This window comes from Carex rostrata, chromosome 3, assembly GCF_964058835.1.
Source record: "Carex rostrata chromosome 3, lpCarRost1.2, whole genome shotgun sequence".
Classification (NCBI taxonomy): domain Eukaryota; kingdom Viridiplantae; phylum Streptophyta; class Magnoliopsida; order Poales; family Cyperaceae; genus Carex; species Carex rostrata.
In genome coordinates this window covers 3,080,024-3,094,443 of record NC_135920.1, presented here as the reverse complement: position 1 = coordinate 3,094,443, position 14,420 = coordinate 3,080,024, and the positions used below count along the sequence as shown (strand labels likewise).

The following is a 14,420-nucleotide window of genomic DNA, read 5'->3' as shown; positions in this document are numbered from 1 at the left end:
TTCATGTACACCTCTACTGTTCTACATCCTTAATTATAAATTAAAAAATAATATTCATTTTATTCGTGGTTCTTACTAAAATGACTTCATCCAAAAAAAAAAAAAAAAAACAGAGAGAGAGGAGATGTTCATATCTTCAATCAATTTACCCTGAGGTGCAACTTGGGAAAGTATAACTCGCATATATTTGAGTGGACAAACAAACTTTGAACTTTGTATGGCCAAATGTGTATATGGCCGAAATTTTTATTAATAGAAAAACTAAAAAATAAGAAAAATAAAAATAGAAAATGTTGGGTAGAAAATTTAAAAATGAGTAGGAAGACCATGGCGTCCTTGCAGGACGCCACGAGAGATCTCAAATCATAAAGAAAAGAAAAGAAAAAAAAATCATTGAATGCCATGACTTATCCAACCCAGAAAAAAGGAAAAAAAAAAAAAACTGACCGCTATGATCCATCCATAACTACGGATTTAATTGAAATGCTGATAGATATGATAGACTTGAGTAACACAAGTAAAAACTCCGTAGGTATGGATGGATCATGACAACTCAGTTTTTTTTTTTTTTTCCTCCTGTTTGAGAAGTACTATGGCGTTCCTACAGAACACCATGACTCATTCCTGCCTTTTTATTTTTCAATTTTCCACACAACATTTCTTATTTTTAATTTTTGTTTTTTTTTTCATTTTTTCTATGAATAAAAATGTTGGCATATATGGGCATGGATGTCAGCTGAGACGTCAACAAATGCAACTGTTCCAGTACAGATAAGAATGTACCTCGATTGCGAGTTGCGAACAGGAAACAACCACTACCAGTATGTGTGCTATATAAAAGATAAAGACAAACCAAAAATCATTGTTTGGTTGTGGGCTTGTGGCGAATCACAAATCATTGAATTCGTATCCTCTGCATTAACTCAAAAAGGAATCTCTGCATTGTTTGATTTTCTAAATCATCACTTCTTCTGCGAGATCTTCAATCGTTTGAAACTGTTCTCTAAACAGTCTTACACAGCGCTCTCGCCATATTATAAATATTGCAATTAGTAATAAACTAATAATCCCCTCAATTTCTTAGGCTTCTTGTTATCAAGCAACGTTACTTCACAGTTTTCATCTCCAGCGAATTGTGCACTATTTTGAGACAACAGTAGATTGAAAATCCGAGTGTATAGTAGCTTCGAGAACACACATTCTCTAAATAGATGCATAGAAGTTTCTTGTGACACTCGGCACAGGTAGCAAATGCTGATCAGATTGAATCCCCTTTAATTTAAATTTTCTGTGGTCAAGACTATTCAACAATAATAACCATGCAAAATTTCTGAACCACCATCAATGCGGCGACGATGGATGTGCATAATTGAATGCTCTTTAATTTGCTGACTCTGACGTCTGGAGGGCTTCATTTTTACTTTGGATATAAACTTTTTTCTATCTTCCGGCAAACTTAGGTTTTTTATAGTTTTCTTACAATATTGATGAGGTGTATATAATCCTAGAACTTGTGATCAATGTTTTTATCAATACAAACGTTAACGGTAAAACCATTAACCTTAAAAAAAAAAAAAATCTGAACCGTGGTAATGCTGGTAACTTTCAAAGACGGTGCAATTTGCTTTTGATTCTTGGTCCATTCTCTAGCACATAATAAGCAGATTTGACAATGAACAAACCGGTTGACTCTTCCACATTGCATGGTCTATATTTTCTTGTGAGAATATTAACCTTGACTACTGGTCTATTATCTGATGAAATGCTTCAAACTTAGAATGAGCCCTTTGTGTGGTGATCGGTCTGAACAGGCTGCTTGTGTTTGCAGTCTGGAGTAAGAGACACTTCCTTGCTCCATGAAAATGTATATAAACCCTTGAACCGCAATTTAAGGATCCCTTCTCTCCAATCTTCATCCCATAAACTAATCGTGATGTCATCTCTCATTTTTCATATCATAAAACATTGACAAAATTGTAGTATATACACTCTTCTAATGACTTTTGAAAAAATTATGACTCGCACAGTCCATTATTTTGTGGCATATAAAGAAGAAGTTTTATTTTATGGCACTTTGATCATGAATTTTCAAATCTTATCTTCCTTTTTAACCCATTGCATTGCATGATAATAAAATAATAAAATTATTTTGTGGCATAAAAAGAAGAAGTTTTATTTTATTTGAGAATGATAATAAAATAATTATTTTTCACTCCAATATATACCATGAGGTGAAAGTTCCTAACCTCATTCTGATACAAAATACAAAATACAAAAATAAAGTACTTCTTATTTACCTCCTTATAATTCATCTAACTATTCTTAATTTAAAATTTTCAACTGAAGTGAATTTAACCAAAATCTATTGAAACACTATAATTTCATATCAGGTACATCACATGGATGTATTATTCTTAGTTCAAACATTCTAAGAACTCAGCAAAAGCACTGAAAGATGAACCTCCTTCTTTCATGGCCTCAATTGCACTCTCCTTCATCTCCACCATCCGATTCCTGAGTTCCACAGCCCCCTGTGACTCGATCATCCATTTCACTTTAGCTTCTAATTCATCCGCCCGCACAAAATCTTCGTCATACCCCTTCAATTCGATGCCGGCCTTCATTTCTTCTACCAAGAACACCTTATTCATCTTCTGCTCTGCATACAACGGCCAACATATCATCGGTACACCGAAACTCACCGCCTCCAGTGTGGAATTCCAACCACAGTGACTCACAAAACCACCAACTGATTCATGTTTTAGAATCTCGACCTGTGGAGCCCAATGTTTTACAATCATGCCCCGATCTCTGGTTCTGTCCAAGAACCCTTCTGGCAACAGTATATCGAGATCTGGGTCAGTGGTTGGTATGGAGATTTTGGCAGGGTCAGGATTTGATGGGCTCCGCACAACCCACAGGAATCTCTGGCCACTATTCTCTAACCCGATTGCAATCTCCTTGAGTTGCTCTACGGGAAAGGAACCCATGCTGCCAAAGCAGAGAAATACCACGCTTTCATTTGGTTGAGCATCCAGCCATGATAGACACGGATGCTGCTCTTCCTTTTTTGCTCTACCAGCAACTAATGGGCCGATGCAATAAATAGATGGTGGGGAACGATTCGGCAAACAGAGCCCATTTTTCAGAGCCATGACAGCTCGAGGCTCCAACGACTCAAATGAATTAATAAGTATTCCCTTTCCCTCTGGTAATCGATCACAGAGGTGCATCATAAATTTATACTGCTCTGTTTCGGGGTCAGAAAATTCTTTTGGGAGATCCGATGCTGGTAATGGTGGAACACCAGGGAAGAGTAGCGGGGTTTTACCAATGTCCTTCAGAGCACCAATAGAGCGCGTGGCAAAATATGTCGGAAGTTGCAAAAATACAGCCAAGGTTGCAGCACCACATGTGAAGAAAAAATAGGCAGGAATGCCAAACTCAGAAGTCACATCTAGTGCATCGACACAAAACATGTCTAGAACAACACCAGAGATTGGTGAGGTTTCAGACTGCTCTACCAGAAACGAGCGAAGACTGTCATTGTTGAGTTTCAACATGTTGAATAAGTTGACAATTCGTACTGGGTGCGGATTTGTCGGAGGAGACTGTGGGAGGATGTGAAATGAGATGTTTGGATTGGAATTGCAAATTTCTGAGACCAAGTCTGATGCGGGTCCGACAGTCATCACAGGTATGGAGACGGAGATGCCCCGGCGAACAAACTGCTTGGCTAGTTCTACCATTGGCACAAGGTGACCAGCACCCATGGAGGGATACAAAACCACCTTCTTGCTCTTCATCAATAATTGATTGATTAAGGGATTTGCTATGTGACAGTATGGTTTGAGAAAAACTTGCACGTCTAGGGCTTCTTTAATAGTAATTTGTTGTGGCTCAGAATTTGCTTCTCTCGAGTTGAAAGAAACATAGCAACACACGCAATTAATACGATATGAAGACTCTGGTTCAGTTTTTTCTATTTGGGGTGGAACAAGTTTGAGAAAATAAGAAAATGGATACATGGAATTGCTTCTCATCTCCGAATCTTACCATCGTTAGACACCATGAATATGCAAACTGCAGCATAAAAGAGTTTTTTTGTTTAATTAGTCAAGTGCCAGACATGTATTGCCGTGGGGATTGAAAGTCTATTTTGATCTATTTCTTTAAATGTAATTAATTTAATGATTGATTACACAATTATGTATTAGTCAATAATGAGAGCAAACGAGAACCTTAGTGTTTGATCCTAAAAATATACCAAGATGACTACCCATATTTTAAAAAAAATTATGATGAATTGTTTAATAATAACTAATTTCAAATATAGTTATGTAACAAAATATTGTTAATCTTAGGGAAGGCCAGTGATATAAATATGGAGTCATGTTTATCTAATATAAAACCTTAGATGCTTCTTCAATAAAAAATATATTTATATAAGGCTATAAGAGTAAGGCTTGGGTGTTAGAGATAGCATAAGATTATATGTGTTACGGCTTTAAAAATCTATCGTATAAATTTCGAACTTTGATTTAGGGGTGTCAATGACATCCGTGTACCCATTTATCCTATTTGTATCGTATTCGATAAGACGGGTATGGGTAAGATTTTTTTTCGTTAATTGATTGGGTATGAATATAGGTAAGGATTTTTTTTTTGTTAGATAAACGAGTATGGGTACAGATAAAGACTATTTCGTACCCGTTGCGTCACGGGTAATTATATCATGAGAAAATGTATGCATTTTATTGAAAGAATAATATTATGCTAAACATTGTACTTTTTATTTGAATGTTTTGTTATTTAACAAATTGAATTTGTTAGAAAAGATACTTGTGATTTTTTTTTTGCTTCATAAAAAACTATTAGTTAGAATTGATTGTATATTTGTATTTTAATTTGATATTAGTAATTGTGATTGCTTATAAATGGCATGACAAGTTTCGATGGTTTATTTGTAAAAAAATAATAAAACTATTATATTTATATTTTTTTTGTTATTCGTCTACTACCGTTTCGTTATCCACTAGTTTTAACGGGTATGGATAGGGTAGAGTAAGACATATTTTTAACGGGTATGGGTAGGGTATGGATGACCTTATGCTATCCATAGCTAAGATAGCTACTTAAATCAAAGTTCGGAGTTTATACGATAGATTTTTGAAGCCGTAGCATGGATGACTTTATGCTATCCATAGCACCCAAGTCTTACTCTTTATATAAAGTATTGTATGAAGAAGTTGAGAGTTTAAAGATCATTTTTTGGATTAAAAAAACAAATAGTACATTATAATTTATGAAAAAGCCAAAATCAAATTGGATATATTCTCCAATTTCAACACCAAATCTTAGCCAAATCAAATATTTAACAAAGAAGGAACGAAATGCATTAGCCTCTGAATCAAAATTCTCATTATCCTTGAATTAATCGGTCTGTGTGCTAGCTTGAAACCTACATGCCAAACTTACAGCCCTTACCCCTGACCCCACAGCCCTTGACTCTCTTCAATGGAGATTGTCTAATTCACGGGCTTTTCTCTGTCCATTCTTATTACAAAAATAGTTAGAGTATGGTGAAATGACCAATTATGACTATGACTCCATTTGGGAATCAAAAATTTCTCTTAAGATTAAAGTTTTCTTATGGTTATTGAAAAGAAATAAATTGTTAACAAAGGAAGTTCTTAGTGAAAAAGGTTTGTCGGGAGACGCTAGTTGTTTGTTCTGTAAAGATTTTGAATCTGCTGATCACTTATTTATGTATTGTTTTTTTATTCGTTCAATTTGGACTTGGATCGCTACTCGTGACAATTTTAATTTTGAGTGTGCTAATATTGTTGATTTGTGGTTGATTGATACTTTAATCCCCCTCAAAGACAAATGTATGGTTGAATTAGTTAGAGGAACCATCATTTGGACCATATAGTTGGAAAGAAACAATTAGGTGTCAGTAGGTGTCAAAATTATCTCTTTAGCTACATTCTAGTGCAAGTCTTTGGGAACTAATCAATTACTTAAGTTATCATTACTTATGCCTTTGGATGTTGTTGATCTTTCTTGTCATAATTTAGTGACTATAGGAGTCAAGGAGGATTAGTATGTGAATTTAGATGATATATACTCTTAAAAATCTCTAACCGGGGTAATTAGCAGGAACACTAATTGACTGCTATAAAGTTAGTATGTAAATAAAGATGGTTAAGTTTTACAAAAACATGATATTTGACAGACCCCGAATAAAACATTAAATGGAATTGTGTTCATGTCATTAATGTTTTCATTCAGTGTTAAGTTCTAAAGTATGAGTTATTAATCTTTCCTACATAAGAGATGTGTATGTGAGTATTGTCTAATGCTATCCGTAAAAAGTAGCTATAACAATAGCACTTCATTACACATAACTTATGCGGAGAAGAGATGGTTTACCAAAAGTACTATTGTTCCCCGTATTTCTATACGAGTAATAGTATCACTAGGCCTCTTGATAGAGTAAAATTGTCTGCTAACGATATGATTACAAGAGTAATCATATTTGCTAATCTGCTCAGGATCAAAAAAAGATTAAGTTTGCAAGGATGACACGCACCTACCTTGAAACTGATCTGATAGCTATGAGACAAAATAATTGACACAAGTAAATAGTTTACTGGATCGTGATATTGTACAGTACAGCATTATCTGTGTAATTGGATGGTCATAATGCATCTGCCAGGTGCCTCCTATGATTTGTAGAAGTTAAAACAGTTTTAATTCTATTTACCAACATAACACAGATCCTATTGGGTCACACCGTATAGGATGTAATCGGAGAATCTTATTGATTAATTATAAATTAATTATGATTAATAATAAGATGGTCATAATTAATTATACGTGATATAATTAAATTATAAATGTCATATAAAAATGACAAGCAAAAAGAAAGGTTAATTTATAAGCATGCACGGCACGTTGTATAAAAGTTACCGAAACAACAACGCAAGAAATATAATTGTTCAGAATAATTATATGGATATTAATTGAATTTGGACCGAGGGCATTTTGGTCTTTTGACTTCATCCTTATCCATACATGTCATCATCCTTATCCACCGAGGGCATTTTGGTCTTTTCACTTTGGAACCACCTTACTATTCATGAGGGTATTTTGGTAATTTGGCAATCCCAAATATGCCTATAAATAAGGGTGGAGGGGTAGAGGGGTAGAGGGAAAATCACTAATTTCTGAGATATCGAATATGTCTGATCAGTTCGGTAATCTATTTTATCTCTTTCTCGGTTTCTTTCGTGAATAGTATTTCGGTTAGAAATGAAACTTATACATAACTCACGTATAATATTTTGAGTTGTTGAATAGTATTTACGAGATCGGTGAATAGTATTTTTGCGAAAGTCGCAGTATTTCTGTTTTTGCTTATTAGTGAATTAGAATAACTGCGGGTCGTGAATAGTGTTATTACGCCTTTCTAGTGAATAGTGTTTTTGCATAATTCCACAGTTTATGGTATTCTGGCAAAAGAAATAAACTGCTCTCTAGTTAGTCCTGGTGGATAACTGATAGAGGCATCAGATGTCTGGTGCTCCGAAGCGAGTCGGTCTACATTGCAATTGAAATTTGGAAACAAGGTAGAAATGTTATATTAATCTATTTAATTTGTAAGTAGATTAAAGTTTTAAAAATCAATCAAGGAGTAGACCTATAAATGATTAAAATGGTCATTGTAATGAAAGACTGGAGAAGGAACTCTCGGTTGGCTTTCCGACATACCCCTTTTTAATTCTCGGCTTAAGTTAAAAGTAATTTTTTTTTTTATTTTATGTTCTTTTCACAGTTTAAGTCTAATGGCATTGGATAGCCTCAAAACCCAACAGTTACTAACCAATAGGTGTACCAGTCTTGAGTTTCTTCCAGGCTGGTTCTTGGACATTTTTGCTTTTGTTTAGGTTAGGTGTTGTTTTGAAATGAATCTATGTTTTGTAATAATTATGACAAAATTCTAGCTGTTTGAAACTCTTTTCAGATAAACTGTTCTATTGTTTCTAATGAAATCGGTGAATTACACCCACTTTCTTCAAAAAAAAAAAAAATACATGCAAAACTATAATGTGAATCTTGAGCCTTCTCTGTTTTATTTGTTAGAATTGAATTGTGCAACTAGCCAGCTTTAATTTAATATGCTTAATTTTTATTAAATTTAGTAATGATGGTGAAAACTAAAAAGGTTAGTTATTTGTGAATCAAAAAGAAAAAAAATAACAGAGCCACAGAAGATATATTAAGACAAGTATATCAATTTGATATTAATAACTATTTTAATACACATGTTTGTATCTTTATTGAACTATATCCAACAACAGAAACTTCATGTACACCTCTACTGTTCTACATCCTTAATTATAAATTAAAAAATAATATTCATTTTATTCGTGGTTCTTACTAAAATGACTTCATCCAAAAAACAAAAAATAAAACAGAGAGAGAGGAGATGTTCATATCTTCAATCAATTTACCCTGAGGTGCAACTTGGGAAAGTATAACTCGCATATATTTGAGTGGACAAACAAACTTTGAACTTTGTATGGCCAAGTGTGTATATGGCCGAAATTTTTATTAATAGAAAACTGAAAAAATAAGAAAAATAAAAGTAGAAAATGTTGGGTGGAAAATTTAAAAATGAGTAGGAAGACCATGGCATCCTTGAAAGACGCCACGAGAGATCTCAAATCATAAAGAAAAGAAAAGAAAGAAAAAAAAAATCATTGAATGCCATGACTTATCCAACCCAGAAAAAAGGAAAAAAAAAAACAAAAAAACTGACCGCTATGATCCATCCATAACTACGGATTTAATTGAAATGCTGATAGATATGATAGACTTTAGTAACACAAGTAAAAACTCCGTAGGTATGGATGGATCATGACAACTCCGTTTTTTTTTTCCCTCCTGTTTGAGAAGTACTATGGCGTTCCTACAGAACACCATGACTCATTCCTGCCTTTTTATTTTTCAATTTCCCACACAACATTTCTTATTTTTAATTTTTGTTTTTTTTTTTCATTTTTTCTATGAATAAAAATGTTGGCATATATGGGCATGGATGTCAGCTGAGACGTCAACATATGCAACTGTTCCAGTACAGATAAGAACAGGAAACAACCACTACCAGTATGTGTGCTATATAAAAGATAAAGACAAACCACAAATCATTGTTTGGTTGTGGGCTTGTGGCGAACCACAAATCATTGAATTCGTATCCTCTGCATTAACTCAAAAAGGAATCTCTGCATTGTTTGATTTTCTAAATCATCACTTCTTCTGCGAGATCTTCAATCATTTGAAACTGTTCTCTAAACAGTCTTACACAGCGCTCTCGCCATATTATAAATATTGCAATTAGTAATAAACTAATAATCCCCTCAATTTCTTAGGTTTCTTGTTATCAAGCAACGTTACTTCACAGTTTTCATCTCCAGCGAATTGTGCACTATTTTGAGAAAACAGTAGATTGAAAATCCGAGTGTATAGTAGCTTCGAGAACACACATTCTCTAAATAGATGCATAGAAGTTTCTTGTGACACTCGGCACAGGTAGCAAATGCTGATCAGATTGAATCCCCTTTAATTTAAATTTTCTGTGGTCAAGACTATTCAACAATAATAACCATGCAAAATTTCTGAACCACCATCAATGCGGCGACGATGGATGTGCATAATTGAATGCTCTTTAATTTGCTGACTCTGACGTCTGGAGGGCTTCATTTTTACTTTGGATATAAATTTTTTTCTATCTTCCGGCAAACTTAGGTTTTTTATAGTTTTCTTACAATATTGATGAGGTGTATATAATCCTAGAACTTGTGATCAATGTTTTTATCAATACAAACGTTACCGGTAAAACCATTAACCTTAAAAAAAAAAAAATCTGAACCATGGTAATGCTGGTAACTTTCAAAGACGGTGCAATTTGCTTTTGATTCTTGGTCCATTCTCTAGCACATTATAAGCAGATTTGACAGTGAACAAACCGGTTGACTCTTCCACATTGCATCGTCTATATTTTCTTGTGACAATATTAACCTTGAGCACTGGTCTATTATCTGATGAAATGCTTCAAACTTAGAATGAGCCCTTTGTGTGGTGATCGGTCTGAACAGGCTGCTTGTGTTTGCAGTCTGGAGTAAGAGACACTTCCTTGCTCCATGAAAATGTATATAAACCCTTGAACCGCAATTTAAGGATCCCTTCTCTCCAATCTTCATCCCATAAACTAATCGTGATGTCATCTCTCATTTTTCATATCATAAAACATTGACAAAATTGTAGTATATACACTCTTCTAATGACTTTTGAAAAAATTATGACTCGCACAGTCCATTATTTTGTGGCATATAAAGCACTTTGATCATGAATTTTCAAATCTTATCTTCCTTTTTAACCCATTGCATTGCATGATAATAAAATAATAAAATTATTTTGTGGCATAAAAAGAAGAAGTTTTATTTTATTTGAGAATGATAATAAAATAATTATTTTTCACTCCAATATATACCATGAGGTGAAAGTTCCTAACCTCATTCTGATACAAAATACAAAAATACAAAAATAAAGTACTTCTTATTTACCTCCTTATAATTCATCTAACTATTCTTAATTTAAAATTTTCAACTGAAGTGAATTTAACCAAAATCTATTGAAACACTATAATTTCATATCAGGTACATCACATGGATGTATTATTCTTAGTTCAAACATTCTAAGAACTCAGCAAAAGCACTGAAAGATGAACCTCCTTCTTTCATGGCCTCAATTGCACTCTCCTTCATCTCCACCATCCGATTCCTGAGTTCCACAGCCCCCTGTGACTCGATGATCCATTTCACTTTAGCTTCTAATTCATCCGCCCGCACAAAATCTTCGTCATACCCCTTCAATTCGATGCCGGCCTTCATTTCTTCTACCAAGAACACCTTATTCATCTTCTGCTCTGCATACAACGGCCAACATATCATCGGTACACCGAAACTCACTGCCTCCAGTGTGGAATTCCAACCACAGTGACTCACAAAACCACCAACTGATTCATGTTTTAGAATCTCAACCTGTGGAGCCCAATGTTTTACAATCATGCCCTGATCTCTGGTTCTGTCCAAGAACCCTTCTGGCAACAGTATATCGAGATCTGGGTCAGTGGTTGGTATGGAGATTTTGGCAGGGTCAGGATTTGATGGGCTCCGCACAACCCACAGGAATCTCTGGCCACTATTCTCTAACCCGATTGCAATCTCCTTGAGTTGCTCTACGGGAAAGGAACCCATGCTGCCAAAGCAGAGAAATACCACGCTTTCATTTGGTTGAGCATCCAGCCATGACAGACACGGATGCTGCTCTTCCTTTTTTGCTCTACCAGCAACTAATGGGCCGATGCAATAAATAGATGGTGGGGAACGATTCGGCAAACAGAGCCCATTTTTCAGAGCCATGACAGCTCGAGGCTCCAATGACTCAAATGAATTAATAAGTATTCCCTTTCCCTCTGGCAATCGATCGCAGAGGTGCATGATAAATTTATACTGCTCTGTTTCGGGGTCAGAAAATTCTTTCGGGAGATGCGATGCTGGTAATGGTGGAACACCAGGGAAGATTAGTGGGGTTTTACCAATGTCCTTTAGAGCACCAATAGAGCTTGTGGCAAAATACGTCGGAAGTTGCAAAAGTACAGCCAAGGTTGCAGCACCACATGTGAAGAAAAAATAGGCAGGAATGCCTAACTCAGAAGTCACATCTAGTGCATCGACACAAAACATGTCTAGAACAACACCGGAGATCAGTGAGGTTTCAGACTGCTCTACCAGAAACGAGCGAAGACTGTCATTGTTGAGTTTCAACATGTTGAATAAGTTGACAATTCGTACTGGGTGCGGATTTGTCGGAGGAGACTGTGGGAGGATGTGAAATGAGATGCTTGGATTGGAATTGAAAATTTGTGAGACCAAGTCTGATACGGGTCCGACAGTCATCACCGGTATGGAGACAGAGATGCCGCGGCGAACAAACTGCTTGGCTAGTTCTACCATTGGCACAAGGTGACCAGCACCCATGGAGGGATACAAAACCACCTTCTTGCTCTTCATCAATAATTGGTTGATTAAGAGATTTGCTATGTAACACTATGGTTTGAGAAAAGTTTGCAAGTTTGGGGCTTCTCTTATAGCAATTTGTTGTGGCCAAGAATTTGTTTCTGTCAGTGGAAAGAAGCATAGCTGCACACGCAATTAATACGATACGAAGACAATGGATACATGGAATTGCTTCTCATCTCCGAATCTTACCATCGTCAGACACCATGAATATGCAATCTGCTGCATACATGCAAGAGTTTTTTTTTTTAATTAGTCAAGTGCTGGTCACATATTGCCGTGGGGATTGAAAGTCTGTTTTGACCGATTTGTTTAAATATGATTAATTTAATGATTGATTGCACAATTATGTATTAGTTAATAATGAGAGCAAACGAGAACTTTAGTGTTTGACCTTAAAAATATACCAAAATGATTACACATATTTAAAAAAATTGTGATGAATTGTTTAATAATGACTAATTTCAAATATAGTTATGTAACAAAATGTTGTTAATCTTAGAGAAGGCTAGATTTATAACTCGGGAGTCTTGTCCATCTAATAATATAAAACCTTGGATGCTTCTTCAATAAAAATATATTTATATAAAGTCTTGTATAAAGAAGAAAAGAGTTTAAAGGTCATTCTTTGGATTAAAAAAACAAATAGTAGATTATAATTTAAGAAACAGCCAAAATAAAATTGAATATATTCTCCAATTTCAACACCAAATCTTGGCCAATTTGAATATTTAAAAAATAAAGAAGGAACGAAATGCATTAGCTTCTGAATCAAAATTCTCATTATCCTTGAAATTAATCGGTCCGTGTGGTAGCTTGAAACTATCTAATATTAATTAGTAGCTAATTTTGGAATTTAATTTTTATACATGCAAAACCAGTGTTATCAGAACCGGACCGGACCGGACCAGCGGTTTAACCAAAAAAAAACGGACCCGGATGCCTTTCTGGTTTGGTTCATTTTAAAGACTGATTTTGCTGTTGAACCGATAAAATCCGGTTTAATAGACCGGTTTTTCAAAAACCAGCAACTCGGTTTTAAAGAAAAAAACGATTTAAACGGTTCAAAGTTCAATCTTTTACACTGTCATGCATTAAATGCGACATAGTACCAAATGAAAGGACTAGTAGACCTGTATTCTTCTAAAAAAAGGACTAGTAGGCCTGTACTGTACACAAGTCTGTGGCCTAGGTTTAAACTTTATTCATTTCACATATTTTATTTATTTTTATGAAATTTACACATTAAACCTTAAATTTTACATATTCTTAAGTATCAATCATGCGTATAAAATTTTGTGTGTATATATTTTTTTGAAATCTAACAATTATTATTATTATATTATGTATTTTAATTGTCGTTATTTTTTTTATTGAAGTCCTTTTTCATTTTCATTAGGATATAATTTATTGCTATTACAAAATAAAATTCCTAGTACTATTCAAATAAAAATGAAACTTTTTGTTTGCTAAATTATTCCGCCTTAAAAAAAATATATTCAGTCATCTCTAATAAAAACTAGTATTTTATATTATTTAAATATTAAGTTTGAAATATATATATATATACACACACATATATATTATAATTTAGCCTTGTATTATATTATTTGAATATACATTGTATAATAATTCTCATATCTCATATCCATGTCAATGTTTAATTAAACCAGCAATTGAACCGGTTGGCCCACCGGTCCGACCAGTAAACCGTTGACCCGAAACTTTTCCGAGTTGATGTCCGGTCCGGTTCTGATAACATTGTGCAAAACTATAATGTAAATCTTGAGCCTGCTCTATTTTATTTTGTTAGAATTGAATTGTGCAACTAGGTACAAATCTGCTGTGATTCTTTGGAATCACAGGACTGCTATTTCATATCTATTCATTCATCTGGTTAGAAATTCGTGTTTTTAAAATATGTGATTTTGAGATTCGTACGTTTCAACAAATGAAGGGGTGGATTTGGAATCACAGGATTTTATAATTACAGTAGATTTATTTCCGTGCAACTAGCCAGCTTAAATTTAGTAATGATGGTGAAAACTGAAAAGGTTAGTCACTTGTGAATCAAAAAGAAAAAAAATAACAAAGCCGCAAAAGATATATTAAGACAAGTATATCAATTTGATATTAATAACTATTTTAATACACATGTTTGTGTTTTTATTGAACTATATATATCCAATAACAGAAATTTCATGTACACCTCTACTGTTCTACATCCTTATAAATTAAAAAATAATATTCATTTTATTCGCGTTCTTACTAAAA

At 34.3% G+C, this 14,420-nt stretch overlaps 2 pseudogenes across 2 annotated transcripts; both read right to left on the bottom strand.

Moving 5' to 3' along the window:
• Positions 1-2,220: 2,220 nt before the first annotated feature.
• On the bottom strand, positions 2,221-3,901 carry LOC144550952 (anthocyanidin 5,3-O-glucosyltransferase pseudogene; annotated as a pseudogene). The gene has a single exon (XR_013510731.1). The product of XR_013510731.1 is annotated as an anthocyanidin 5,3-O-glucosyltransferase pseudogene (transcript).
• Positions 3,902-10,527: 6,626 nt separating this feature from the next.
• Positions 10,528-12,259, bottom strand: LOC144550951 (anthocyanidin 5,3-O-glucosyltransferase pseudogene; annotated as a pseudogene). The gene has a single exon (XR_013510730.1). The product of XR_013510730.1 is annotated as an anthocyanidin 5,3-O-glucosyltransferase pseudogene (transcript).
• Between the last annotated feature and the right edge of the window lie 2,161 nt (positions 12,260-14,420).